This window comes from Ceratotherium simum, chromosome 13 (assembly GCF_057802395.1).
Source record: "Ceratotherium simum simum isolate JZ-2026a chromosome 13, ASM5780239v1, whole genome shotgun sequence".
NCBI classification, from domain to species: domain Eukaryota; kingdom Metazoa; phylum Chordata; class Mammalia; order Perissodactyla; family Rhinocerotidae; genus Ceratotherium; species Ceratotherium simum.
Window position 1 is genome coordinate 64057943 of NC_141912.1, and position 10871 is coordinate 64068813.

Sequence of the window (10871 nt, forward strand, 5' to 3'; positions counted from 1 at the left end):
CTGGTAACTTGTCCAAAGTTGCACAGCTAGTTACTCAGCACATGTTAGCTCTCTACCTCGTAGCTGGAAATCTTGATAAAACGTAAATCAAGCCCCCTAGTTCTTGTTTCTTCTTAAACTCGATAATTACCAGAGCTGAGCAGAACGTGCTTGGAAATAAGCAGTGTGTTATTCCCTATAGGCAAGTTCAGAGCAAGTTAGAAGGAGCACAGACTTGTAGAGAGAGATTCTGTCAGCTCCACATCCCACCTACCCACCCACCCTCTCTCCAGAACCTGAGCACAAAGAGAGAGATCGAGAGAGAGCTCTCCTCCACCCCATCCACCCGGGGTGGCCTGCTTCTGGCCCCATCTTGGGGGACATGAGTGTCCAGTCTGAAAACAGAGACCTTCAGGGTCAGAAGATCCAATGACCTTAATAAGTCGTGGTATTTAGGGTAAAGTAGTTTTCCTGCCTTGAAATTTCTTTACTTTCAAAATTAATTTAATTTTTATTTAACAAAATAAATAGTATTGCTTCTTATTTTTTGTTTGTTTCTTAAAAAAAACAAAAATCGTTTCTTCTGCCTCCCCCATCTTGCTGGAGAGTTTGCCCTGACGAGCTATTACCTGGCCAAACCTGAGCATCCAGACCGTTGGCTGGTCATTCCTTTCCTACTCAAGACCTACCTGTTGGGGTCCTATCTCCCCCGTCAGAGGGACATCCAATTCCTCACGTCATTAGGGTTTCTACAAGGCCCTGTCATTCGTCTTCCATCTATCAAGGCTGCGACTCCCTAGTGCAGCCATTTTGGCTGAGTCACTGAGTTACAAATGATTGTAGCTGAGGTAGCTACAAATGATTGTCAGTCGACAGGGCTTATTTAAATGGAACAGGCTATTTACCCAAAGAACTGAACCTTTAATGGTAGGACTTCAGAGAAGGAACTGTGCAGCTGGGTCCTCCCTGACACCCTGAAACCACGCAGGGTGAGCCAGCCCTGGACCCGCAGGGAAAAGGGCATTTTCCAGAGGGACCCCTCTACAAAGTTCTTTGTGCAATGCAGATCCTCTAATACTATTTACTCCGGGAAACAAGAAGAGAGGCTGATTTTCCTGCATAATTAAAGCTCTCACCTCTGCTTTTGCCCCCCTCTCCCTCCCATTTTGAAGAATCCTCTAGAGCCGGCATCTGAAGGCAAGTGAGGGGGGCCTTTTAACAAAAGATAAAAGGATAGCAAAGAAATTATATTTGCTTCTAAGTGGTTTGGCTTCTTTCCAGCTTGTGAATTTTATTGAAGATGGTGAAGAGCAAGCAACAGCTCTATTAAGAAAAAATGCAAATCCAGAGAAAACAAGATATTTTTATCACACACATATTTACATATAAATTTTGTTTATGTATATATTCAAGGACACGTCTTCCTCCTCCTTCCACCCCCACTTTCTATTACTCACGTCTCCCTACACAACATCAGAGTCTCACAGGGAGCGAGGCGGACTCCTCACGGCCCTGTCCAGGCCGCACCTGGGATCCCAGGCACACAAGCTGTCTCATCGTTCACCCTTTCCCTCACTTCACCTCACAGTCTGCTCCTGAAAACCACGTGGAAATGAAATCTGTCGTCATATCGGATTGTAAATGCACTAAGACAGCTTGAAGTTTAAAATGATCCGTGTTGTAAATAGAAGTATCTTATGCAGAATAATCATGCTCTCACCCTCTTTACTCCCACCCTCCCCTACACACACTGCTGTATACAACATACACACCATTCATCTTTCCCTTTCCTTAAACCCAGAATTTTATTTACCTACAGTTGAAATCAAGCAACAGTATCACAAATAATCATCTTTATTGATCACCTCCTTTCTTACATTTGTTTACTCAATCAACAAACACTCACTGAATAACTATATGTACCAACCATGTGTGAGGAGTTGAGGAGACAGAAAGGATGACGACACACAGCCTTCTGGGGGAAGCTCACAGCTGAGCAGGGAAATCCAGTATGAAAATGATGGCACTTGGTGAGTGAAAGAGGCTGCAGCATCACTGAGAACAAGAATGAACTCAGTCCAGGGGCATCAGGAAATTTTCTATAAGGGAGGTGAAATCTTAAAGGATGAATAGAAGCCTACCAAGGGAACAAGAGGGTACAGTGCACTTTGGGCGGAGGAAACAGCAGGTACCGTGACAAAAACGTAGGAGAGAATATGTCAGGGGCCACAGGTTTAGTTCAGGAACTTTTTCCCTTGGTCAATATTTGTTGGTGACTCTTCTACCAGAAGCCCTGAACTGATGTCTGCACAGAGCCAGGGCAGAGAAAGACACATCTTCGTGTCTGCCACGCTGTGGGGGAGAGAGATACTAAATACATTTACAAGAATAAACAAGATAATTTCAGCTGGAACTGTTATTTAAAAAGTACAAAAGAGGGCAATGTGTGCTAGAGAAAGCAGGGGTAGGTTTCGAGGCTGATCTAGACAGAGGGGTCAGGGAGGTTCCGCTGAAGTGGTACCTGCTGACTAGACCAGGTGAGAATGAAGAGGAAAGACCGACAGAGTAGACCACATAAGGGGTGGGAGACAACTACCTGGTTTCTAGCTTGAGCACCTGAGTAGATGGTGATGTCGTTTTTGGAAATGATAACTGGAAGGACCATGAGGGAGGATCTTGAAAACCCGAGAAAGAGTTTGGACTTTATTCTGGCTGTTATGGGAACTGGGGGAAGAGTTTGACGCTAGAGTGACTTCTTAGATGTGTCTCCAGAAAGGCGGTTGTGATGTTGCTGGAAGGACGGATGGAATGAACGCGATCAGTATGGATACATACACAAGACAAAGTTTCAGAAGACAGTACTTACCCACTTAAAGGTGGTGCTATCTACCTTCTGTTTGGTTCTATTCCATTTTCTAGTGATGGTGACCATCTCAATAACTTGATTTCAGTACCAGCTAATGGGTTGCAACTCATACTTTTAAAACCATTGGATTAGAATGCAGTGGGTTCTAGAAATGCCAAGAGATAGGCTTCCTCTTGTTTCCTGGTACGGGCACAACGGTTCGGAGGGCCCGTAAAACCCACAGAATACTAGGACAAGTTCCTTGGTTTTAACACAACCATATTCTTTTGAAAGTATTCTTTTGAAATGAAGTTGCCATAAACTTATAACATTAATTAAAGATGCCACAACTCCCATGTTTATAGATTATATAGATTAAACACATTTTATAGTTAAAACAAGGAAGCACTTTAAAAACCAGGTTTGTAATAGTATTTAGTTTTAGGCTTTCTTCTGTCTGTTTTGTCTGTAAAAATAAAAGACCCAGAATGCCTAGTGACACATATCACTGTGTGAGGATGCTGTAAATTAGCCACAGCTAGAGCCAGAAGTTTATCGTCGAGATCTCTGGCTGAGAGGCTGATTAACAATCAGACAGCTGCTAAAACTAGGACGCCCACAGTTTTGCATTGGGTTCAGTTTTACTGTAAAGAAATTTCACCACAATCAAAGCTCTATTTTTAATTTGGTTATTTTGGTTCTTATACTTGTAACTGTAGCCTAATCATGTATAGCAAGCAAATAGAGCCCATGATAATAGCCATTTCTCTCTGAAATCGCTCACAAACAAATGTGTCCTCACCATGGACCATTAATACAAGAATGTGTTATTTAACATAAACCCCACCCCCACCCCCAAGCTTTCCAGTGTGTTACTTTTGCTTCCTCTAAAATGTGAGCATTTACATTTCCCCAAGGAAGAGAGAAATCCATTGCCCCCACGCAAACGTGCTTCCAGGAGCTGCTGCTGTGTCTGCTGCCTGCGGAGGCACCTTCAGTCTGCAGCAGCGGATTGCTGTCCCGAGCCTCCTCTACTGCTTCAGTAAACCTCACATGTGGTCTGTCAGCGTGTTTCTCTACATGCTGGAAAGCCTGCTTTTCTATCAGTGGTTCCCACACTGCATCCGAGTCTCCTAAATGACTTGTTAAAAACGTGCCCCTGGACTCCACCCCAGAGTTTCTGATTCAGGACATTTCAGATGGGACTGAGAACTGACATTTCTAACAAGCCCCGGGGTCATGCTAGTGCTGCCCATCCACTGAGAGCTGCTGCTCGTACAAGGCACGCTTCCAGCTCCGTCAAGCCCCCTCCTTTGTTACAACTGATGTGGACCTGCAGGCTGTAAACATTTAATAAGTATTTGCTGAATACATTTTTAAAATAATTATTAGTTGAACCCATAAGACCTGCTGGGAACTTTTGTGCTCGTGAAAAAAAATTGTACTAATCTCCTCACTGCACAGGTATTAAGAAATTTACTTGGCAGAATGAAGTAGAGACCCAAGTCTTCTCTCTGTACTACCATTTATCAACCAAAAAACATAAAATGTATTCCTGAATTCCATGTTTCCCTTTATCATTAAAATATAAAGAGATCCTTGATTCTGAAATCACTCTTTCCCTTTATGAAAGAATCCTTAAAAAAACGTTGTTTTTTGTTGCAGCCTATGATATTTTATATGCATTCACTAGTTTTCACAGTCTGGGAAAATGTTTTGTCTGCACTAGGTGGCAGTGTAATCCTGAAATTTGAAACCTAAGCTAAGGAATCGGATTAGAATTTGATTTCCAATCTGTAAGTAGATAACTTTGGTTCTATGCAAATATTCCATTTGTGGTTATTTTCCATATGCATATATTGAAGTATTATAATTGATTCCATTTTAGGGTTGCTCTCAGAATAAATGCACAAATACAGTGCACTCTGATTGTTCATGAAAATCTGTTGAAGAAGACACCAAATGAACAACTAGATTTAACTTTCCCTAGTACGTGAGCCATTCCCTCTGTCCTCCCTTGCCACCACCAATTTGAGCCTTCTAACTAACCCAAGGCATCCCCCAGGTTAGGATTGTGGGCTCTGGGGCCAGACTGCTTGGGTTCAAATCTCAGCACTGTCATTTTCCTAGCTGGGAGGCCTTGGAGAGATAACTAACCTCCCTGTGACTTGGTTTCCTCATCTGTAAATATCATCTGCAAATATGAATTATAAAAGCACTCATGTTATAGGTATATTTTAAGAAATAAACTAGAGCTTAAAATGGTGCCTGGAACTCAATAAATTTTAGCTACAAATTTTTTGTTATTATAACTCCCTCTCCTCTACTTAATTTTCCCACTCAACCCCAGTCTGCTGCAGTAAATGGTGCCTTGTTTAAATCTCCTTAGAGAAGAAGAAGCTGGCTGTGCTAGAGGCTAAAAACTCATAGGCGATATACAACTACTAGGAAAACCCACCTGTAGCTATCAAAGTAAACCCATCGAAAGGCCCTTCTCCCTCCAGACTCTTCAGCTGTTTGCTACACTTGTAGGATTCTCCCTCCTGCAAAACTGCCCTTAATAAGCCTTTTAAGCTCACCTCGTCCTCAAAAATACCTTCTCTTTCATGATGCTCTGTGGTTTTTCAAGAAAGTTTATCATCATAATCTCATTTGTACCTCACAACAGTCCAACAACGTAGGTGTGACCATCCTGTTTTCCTGCCGAAGACGCTTAGATGAAGAGGCAAGGAGGCTGCGTAAGTTCATGGTTACTTGGCGACAGAAGAGGCACCCCAGGTATTGACTGAGCCTTGAAAAGACGCAAGATAAGGCAATTCCACCTATCACTGTAGAGCCAGTGATACAGCTGCTTACAAATACCTGTATATAAAATAGGTTTCTTCATTTTAGAAGTAATATGTGAACATTACGGAAAAGCAGAAAATACATACATATAAAAAAGAAAAACAATCGCTCAGTGAGACGACTCGCTGTGAACGTTAGGGTGTTTTCTTCGGTCCCTGTTCTACACACAAGTTGCGGTCACACTTGACAGTTTCACAACTTCCGTCAAGGACATCGCTCACAGGACTTACATGTTTTCTTTCACAAAACTTAAATGCAGTCATATAGCACATACGAAATAGATCGCAGAGCCCAGGTGTGAGAACTCTGCCTTGAAGTCAGGGTTACAGCTTTTAGTTCTAACCACTGTAACCTCAACAGAGAAAACAGCTGCAGAGCAGGAGACGTTTGAGTGACCGGGGGAGAGTCTTCCAGCAGCACATGATTTTTGAAAGACGTTCTTGTTCTCACCCAAAGCCCCGTGGAACTGTCAACGCAAATCACCGGCTGACCGCGGAGCAGCAGGGGTGTGCGTAGACATTCCAGAGGCACCGGAGGGCAGCCCCAAGGGAGTCCCGCCTGCCGCGTCCCTGCACTTCACACGTGCCTGAAATCACGGTCAACGCCAGGAATAGCGGTAGCAGCTGACACGCGGGCAGGTGACAAAGAGTCTTGATCTTAGGGCAGAGTGCAGAGCTGTGACGAGCCGGAAGGGCCCCAGCATCAGAGCACTCAGGGGTCCCAGGCAGTGGTCAGTCCAGGGTGGACCAGCAGGGGTGGAAGAGCGGACAGGAGCACCAGGATGGTGACAGAAGCTCAGGACCAAGACTGCTGCTGTTATCCCTGTCTGTCATGGCCAACAGCTTCACCAGGGTTTCTGGGACTTTTCTAGAAGTGCAATATAAGGAGGAAATGGGAGGAGCCCATTCCTCCACCATGCCAGGAACTGTGCTTCCTACGTAGAGAAAGAAGTTATCCCCTTTGATGTACACAGCTCGTTATTATTGCCATTGTACAGGTGAGGTAAGAGAGGCTCAAAGATGTTAGGTAACTCACTAAGGGAAACTCCAGACGGCAAGCCAAACTAAGCTTGGGTTTATCTGACACCAAAGCCAATGTTCTTCCTATAATTTTTCATTTCTGAGTATACACACACACACACACACACAATGCACAATGTGCTTAAGTACATTTTCCATTTCACTGTGCATCTAATCCTTCACTATTATTTTCTTTTCTTCATAAACTCCCACGCTGAAGAATTCCCGAAAGGATTTTTATCTGGAGAATACAAAAACACTAATTTGGAAAGATACATGCACTCCTATGTTCATAGCAGCATTATTTACAATAGCCAAGACATGGAAACAACCTAAGTGTCCACTGATGAATAAATGAATGAAGAAGATGTGGGGTGTGTGTGTGTGTGTGTATATATATATATATACATATATATATATATATATATGAATACTATGCAGCCATGAAAAAGAATGAAATCTTGCCTCCTTGTGACAATATGAACGGACCTTGAGGGTATTATGTTAAATGAAGTAAGTCAGAAGAAGCAAGACAAATACCACATGATTTCACTCATATTTGGAATCTAAAAAAAACAAAAACAAAAGAACAAATGAACAAACAAAACAAAACAGAAACAAACTCACAGATGACAGAGTACAGATTGGTAGTTACCAGAAGGGAAGCAGGTTGAAGGGGTGGGCGAAAGGGCTGAAGGGAGTCAATTGTAGGGTGATGGATGGTAACTACACTTTTGGGGGTGTCCACTTTGTAGTGTGTACAGATGTCAAATTATAATGTTGTGTATCTGAAACTTATATAATAAAAAAAAAGAAAGTTGATAAGATGTGCCCATTGCACTGGTCACCAACTTGGTGCCCTAACTGAGCGAGCTGTGTCCAAAGGTTTACCTTACTAGTTCTTTGCTAAAAGCTACAAAGAATAGTAGTAAAAGTCTTTTATATATTTTCCTGTGGTTTTATCCATATCATAATTTGTCTCAGGTTCTAAACTCCCACCAGTTAGGGACCTCACTGATTTAGAGTCTCTCGCACAGTTCCTCACCTGCTGCAGCCATCATTTTATATATCTCTCAGCAGTCAAACTTTAACCAACACCATATTTAAAGCACAGTACTGGGTACTACAGAAATTTTCAGAGCCAAGGATACCTTATCTGCCCTCAAAGAAGAAGGACACACACATGCACACACACACCCCCACACACATACACACACCCCAAAACTGTGAAGCATACTTTGGCCTAAGAGGACCCCCAAAGAAAATAAGTAGAACCATAAACAAAGTGTCTGAGACAGAAAGGCAGAAGTGACTGGTACTGTCCAGAAGGATTCCACAGCATTTCACAGAGGAAGTGACTTTTGACCTTGACCTTGAGGAAGGAATCATATTTTACAGGCAGAGAAGGGCAGAAAGGGCTACAAGGCAGTCAGAACAATGAGAGCAAAACCTCAGAGGCATGAAAACACGTGAAGCGTGTTTAATTATGTTAAAGGCACAACTTAACTCTGAGAAAATATTATTTGTGTCATAGGTAACCCAGGGCTTCAGAACTTTAGAGTCACTAAACTGCGTTTGGTAAATAAATAAATAATGGTCTCACAACGTTTATGACCATCTTATATTCAGCTGCCTGTCACGTTAATACTTGGTCACTGAAAAACGAATCGGCAATCCATTTGCTATAGCAGAAAACGTAGAAATAAGGGTTTCGGTTGTGGAGTGGCACAGTTCTAGTGGAACATTTTTGTTGTCTGCAGAGGGTTCTCATTTTAGGGATTCCATCAACGCATAGAAACACCAGTGCCCTGACGCCAGCATCAGGGGTAAAAGAGGCAAGGTGTCTTTACCAGGACATAGCAAGGTATTTGCTACCACTGAAGTTACAATTCATTTTTTCCACTAATACTAGTAAGAGGCTACTAAGCTTGACTAAAGCGAGGTGCTAGGAAGGGCCGATGGCAGCAGCAGTTAGCAATGCTTTCATTTCCTCAGGGGAAAGCTGATCAGTAAATAAAGATACACATTATTTATAAAAATAAAGGTCCAGGACAATCCTGGGGACACGCTCAGCACTGGCTTCAGGCTGCAGGAATGAAGGCACAGAGCCAAGAGTGGGAGATGTGTTGTGTGCAGCGAAAGGGTCTGAAATGGAAGTTGCTCTGAACGGTGAAATGAGCTCTCCAGAGGAGCTCCACAGGGAGACGGGAGAGGCAGAGTGTAGCTGGAGCAGCTCAAATGAGAATCTGCATGCCCGTGGTGCATTTCCTAAAACCCATTCAGTCAGGCAGAACAAAATAGTAAAGAAGCAATAAGGAATAAATGGCCTAGAATTATCGGCCTCGCCAAGCATAACTCACTACAGAGGGTTGGTTTTGGAAGCAGATGTAAAGAAATTGCAGCCCCACAGGCTTTCATCACTGTAGATGTTCTTTTAAGTTCTGTTATCTGGAGGGATGCTGTGGAAAGCCAGAAGAACATGTAAAATGTTATTACAAGAATCACAGGAGTAACCAGCGGAAATCTGTCTGTTGGCACAATATTGGGAAGTGTGATTTGGCTACAGATTTGTACCATAATAAAGTTGTCCACAAATACACACTATAAACACAGAAGGCAAGAAATAAATAATATCAATGCTATATCCAGAGGCTAAATGAGAGACCCTTGGTGTGTTCTGGTGAGTAGTTATTTAAAAAGAAAAAAACACTGAGTTAGTTGACCCTCATTGGATTATAAGTAATCATAAAAAGACTTTTTTAAGAAATCGAAAGATTGTAAAAAGCCTCAAGGTTTTGCTGCATTGCCTACAGGGCCCACCTCGTTCATTCCTGTTGCTCTGTGTCCAGCGTTGCACTGGCGACAAATTCAACCATAATTTGTATAGTTGCAATTCACGTGTTTCCTTTAAAAAATAAAGGTTTCACTTTCTACCAAACGTAAGTACTGCTGTTTTCCAGATGAGAAATGGTGGAACCAATTTTAATACAAACTTTTCTCTTCATGTGCTGTATCTTCCAAAACATCATCCGTCTCTGCCTATCACACCGCATGTCCCGCAAGCCCCACCTTTTCTGCAAAGTCCCCCCACCTCCAGGCAGACGGTCTCCATTCTTGTAACTCATGGGAAAAGCCATTTACATGAAATGATGTTACATTCAGTTTCACAGGCAGAAAAGCATAGTAGGGAAAGCAGGAGCATCTAAAATCAGAAGACCGGGACTTGAGCCCTTCCTCCGTCCTCCACCATGTGTCCTGTGGTCAGTCCTGTAACACAGCTGAGCCTGCTTCCTTGTCTGCCAAACGAGGATTTCCCTTGGAGGCTCACTGTGGGATTCAATGAGCTAATCCATGTGCAAAGTGCTCTACAAAAGTAATTATTTCAGAAATATTTAGGGAGCACCTCTTTTATGCAGGACACAGCTTCAAACACTGCAGAATGATCAGAATTGAAGAGGACCAATTCCCACCTCTCAAAGATGTTAAAATACAGTGGAAAAGTGAAGATAAATACCTTAATAATCAAAATGCAGGGTAGTACATAGATAGTGCCTTGAGCAATACCTTAGGACTTCAACTCAACTTGACAAACATCCATGAAATAGGCTCTTGAGATATAAAAATAAACATGATGGGTCACTGTCACCTGTCTGGGGAAAAGGACAGACACACAACAACAACGTCAATACAAGGCAGAGGATGATACACACTGTAAGGAAGTGCATTCTGGGAATGAATTGGGTCTGGGTAGGTAGACAGATGAGAAGTCTCAGGCCTCTGTGCTCAAGGATAGAGTTTGATAGAAAGTGTCAGAGCTTAGAATCTGTTTCCAAAGACTGGATTTTTATTTCCAGAAAATGTGGGAAGGACCAGATCTGGCATCAGACTGACCAGCACAGTAAGGCAGGCGGGTGTTGGGAAGAAGTGGAGGTGACCATGGGGATTCAGCTGAGCTGAGAAAGCACTTGAGAAAGAAACTGGAGGTAGCTTAGCATTTCTGCAAGGCTGAAGAAGAAGGCTATTATGGAGAGAGAAGGCGACAGGGGGTGCGTTAGAACTCAAAAGAGGAAGAGCTCAGGGATTGGGTGATAAGCGTGTTCCTTTTTACGTTTGTCTTTAACTCCTAAGTTTAGGTATTATCATCTTTATAATCAGAAAACTAAACAATAGAAAAACAGTCA